The sequence below is a fragment of the Vanacampus margaritifer genome, chromosome 2 (assembly GCF_051991255.1).
Source record: "Vanacampus margaritifer isolate UIUO_Vmar chromosome 2, RoL_Vmar_1.0, whole genome shotgun sequence".
Lineage (NCBI taxonomy): Eukaryota > Metazoa > Chordata > Actinopteri > Syngnathiformes > Syngnathidae > Vanacampus > Vanacampus margaritifer.
Window position 1 is genome coordinate 33,737,787 of NC_135433.1, and position 4,173 is coordinate 33,741,959.

Consider the following 4,173-nt stretch of genomic DNA (forward strand, 5'->3'; position numbering starts at 1 on the left):
ATATTCTGTAAAAATAAAACCTTCAAAGGAACTGTTCACCGATCTCCAGCCTGTATTCAGATAATCAACATTCTCACTACCCGAAAGAAAACGAACACGCGAAGAAAAAGATCTTTTCTTCAACAGGAGTTTGCCCGCTCGAGCACCATGGGTGCTAGCTAGCAGGTAAAGGAGCACCATAGGAGCTAGCTCGAGAGCTAGCTAACTAGCACCTGAGGCTAAAGCCAAACTGTGGCAGGATTTTTACTTTCCGGACCTGGATTTGCCACCTCTGATTAATCTAATTAACGTGTTAAACTGACAGCCCTAATAATGTAACAAAAGTTGTCAGTAACAATGGCAACGGAAGATGGCTGCCGCCTGGCTTCAGCCGCGAGGAGCCTATTGATAGTCCATTGTGTCAACTGAGAACAAAATGCAATAGTGTAGCTACCTTCCTGAGACTTTTTATATTCCGCCGTTGAAGTTTGTTTTTCCACTAAGAAGCACAACTTTTTTTTTTTTAAGTGTTGTTTTATAATGTTTATTCAATGAAAGGACATTTCTCGCCACATTGTCATTTGACTCATGTTTATTTATGGAACACTTTTAAAAACAACAGCTTAAGCAAAGTCATATAAAGACAAAATGTAAAATATAATAAAAGATGACGTTGACTTTTTCCTAATAAAAATAAAATAAAAAACTAGAAAAATTCCCGCGGAAATTTTGAATGGGACTGCTGACAGTTTAAAATTTAAACGACTGGAATCGGTCAAGAAATGTGGAAGTTAACCATAATCAACATAAATTAAAAGTATCTCACTGTCCCTGAAAATATATTTTAAAAAATGTAAATGAAAAAACAGGACCTTTGCTGGCTACCTGCTATACTGCAAATAAAATAAACTGGGCCTCTTAAGTTAATGGCAGTATTGCATTTTGTATTAGCATGGTGGAGTATTGGTTACTACGACTGCCTCATATTTAGAGCTTGTGTGTTCAGGCCCTTCTGTTTGGAGTTTGCACATCTTGTTGCATGGTATTTGATTACAATTAATCCATCCACAGTTCGAGAATTTGAAATATATAGTCTTCAAGATATCTGTCTTGGTTCATGTCTGTCAGAATGAAAACTTTTATTCAAATTAATTAATTCACATTCACATAAAATTTTGACCAAATGGCCTGGCCCATCTGCCCATGTTAAAAATCCAATGTGGTTATTGAGCACAAATGTTTGTTAAAAGTAGCAGTCAAAAAGCTTGCAAACACGTCTGGAATTTGAATATTGCTTTTATTTAAATACAATAAAATTTGCAATGTAACAAAACTATTGGCATATGAAATTCAAACACCATTTCAATGAACAAAACATGGCTCACTTCATTTTGTGACTAGCGTCTGTAAACACTAGCTTTTATTTGTCTCACTGCTGGTGCCAACTCTGCTGCGATTGAACCCTTTCCCTTCCCCACTTACACTGTTCACAGACTGTCTTACAATAAGAGTGCTGAATAAAAATGAGGTAAGAAAGTGGTTTGAAGGTTACAGAACATGCTGAATGGCAACAAAAATATTTTGTGATGGAGTCACAAGAAGAAGAAAAAAATACACTACTAAGGAAAAGTTAGGGATACTGGACTTTGGGGTGAAATTTCTGGATGAACCCCAAACGCAATGGACCCTTTTCGGGTGCCCTTAAATTTAAATTTACTGAACTTTAGAATGCACTAAGTCCACTACTTTGCCTTTTGTGAGACTGGAAGAGTCACAGAAAGGCATCAAAGTGGATGCCATAAGAAATTTTCATGGCAGAAGCTCTGCCATGAAAATTTGAGAAACTTGCAGAGTAGCTATATATATATATATATTCATCCTGAAATTTCACCTGAAATCCCATTATTTTTCTAAGCAGTGTAAATGTGTGCATTAAAAACAACAAAGTAATCAATTGACACAGCTTTTCATCTTTGGTTACAAAGTAGGTTGAATGATTTCACAGCTTTCCCTCCACTCCCCGCACCCGACGTGAAGGTGGGGAGGTGTGGTAATACCAATTCACTTTTAGCTAACAACTTCGGCATCAGATGCCTCCTCCGGGGCACCAGATCGGATTTGATATCAGTAGGTGAGGAGTCACCTATCAAGGCTTCTTAAGATTCAATAACATACATTCATACTGAGTCATGTGAACTTGAAAACTGGCAAGGGCAGCATGAAATTTCAGTTAGTGTTTAACATTTGTCAGAGTTGATGTCACTTTTTGTTTTTCACTACTACATGTAAGAGCAGGGGTTCTCAAACCTTCTGGAGCAAGGGGAGACATTTTTCACCAATTATACATAGCCACCATGTGTACCCCTAAATTAGTGATTGATTCCCAACCAGTGTGCTGTAAGAGGTCATAAGGCCGAGGGAAATGATTTAATATTACTAAATTGGTCCCCAAAAAATCATTGACTTTCAATAATGTGTCTTTTTTTGATTTTCTATGCCAGTGACATATAGTGACAAGCAGAACAAGTGAAAGCTCATGCACAAAATGACAGAAGATACACAAACCATCAATCCACTTTTTCTGGTGTGCTGTAAGACTTAAAAAATAAATAAAAATTATACTCCTTGGCCTATTAAGGTTGGGAAAACTTCACTCAAATGTGAATGTGATTAAAAAATTCAGCACAAATTCACAGGGAAAAAAAGTTATGAGAACAAATTCATACTTTAGGTTAAGTGAGAAGAATAAAGTGTTTTTTCTTGGTAAAATGTCAGAATAAAGTGGTATTTTTGCTTTGATTCTTTGAAATACTTGCACTATCAAGTGGTACCTTGACTTATGAGTTTAATTCATTGTGTAACAGAGCTCAAATTGTGAGCGATGTAGATGGTGGGCAGTTCATGTGGCGTTCGCTGTTGACATCTAACGGCGATGTATCTGAAACTCAAATTTCCGCTTGCAACACCAAGCAAAAGTTTTTTAAATGACAAAGTGAAGATAATCTATCAAAGTTATAAAGCATGTTTCTAAACAGTACAAGAAACTTTAACTCAAATTGGTGCACTCATAAGTCAAGATTCCAACATACTCTTGAAAAATACGTCCTTGAACTAAATACAACTTGATAGCTGTAATACAGCGTTTGTTTTTTTTTGGTTCATATTTATCAGATGCATCATAATCATATCAGCACTTCTAATTGGCCCAAAGTCAAGCTAGGGAGGAGTAATTGGTTTCAGTTTTAATTGGCCTCTGTTGCCCATAGTTACCCCAATAGCGTAATTGCTTAAGTCATTTTTAACATGAAAAAAAAACAATTATTTTTTTTTCTCATGGAATTCATTATTCTATCATTTTGCAAAAACTTAAAAAAAAAAAAAGATTTGCAACTTTGTTATTGGGCTTTGCACTTAATTTTTTTTTATAGTAATAATACAACATAATTAACGCACATTATTGTGAGGAGCCAGACTCCAGTTTGAGAACCCCTGATGTAAAGCATTGCCCCCCAGGAGGGTTGGCCTTTTCTTTTAGTTTTCTTCCAAATACTGTTTAAAAAAAACATACAGATAAGAGGGCTATGGTTTCATTCAATTCATTTATGAATATTGCAGCCCCTGTAATAAATAAAACACTTTGACAGCAGAAGTCAAAAGACTGATGGAAGGGTTGACACAAAAAACGACAGCGGTGGCGCTCCATAGACGAGACTCTTCTTTTGTTACAAGGATTCAGCAAGGCTAAAATGCCCCCCCCCCCCCCCCCCCAGCCACATGGATCTTCATAAAAAAATATTTTTTTTGTGACAATCACTAATGTGGTGCGACCCCCCGCCCCCATCCTCTTCTTTACGGACTTGCGCAGGCCTCAGCTCAGTCTTAGACCCCCGCAGTCGTTCACACGTGGGTTGGGGGTGGAGGAGCCATGTTTCAAAATAGAAACACCACCCCGAGTTCTCTGATACATGCTCTCCCATTCTGTCTCCTGATGATTGCATTAACACTGGAAAGGCCCACAGTACAGACACACGCACGCACACATACAGTCCAAGACCAGTCACACGCACAGTCACATAACACGCACGCACATACAAGCACTGCACTTTGTGGTCAAGCTGGTGGCTAAGAAGACAAAAGTTTCTTAAAACTTTTTTTTTTTTGTGGAGATCAAATACACTACGGTGAACCCCCACC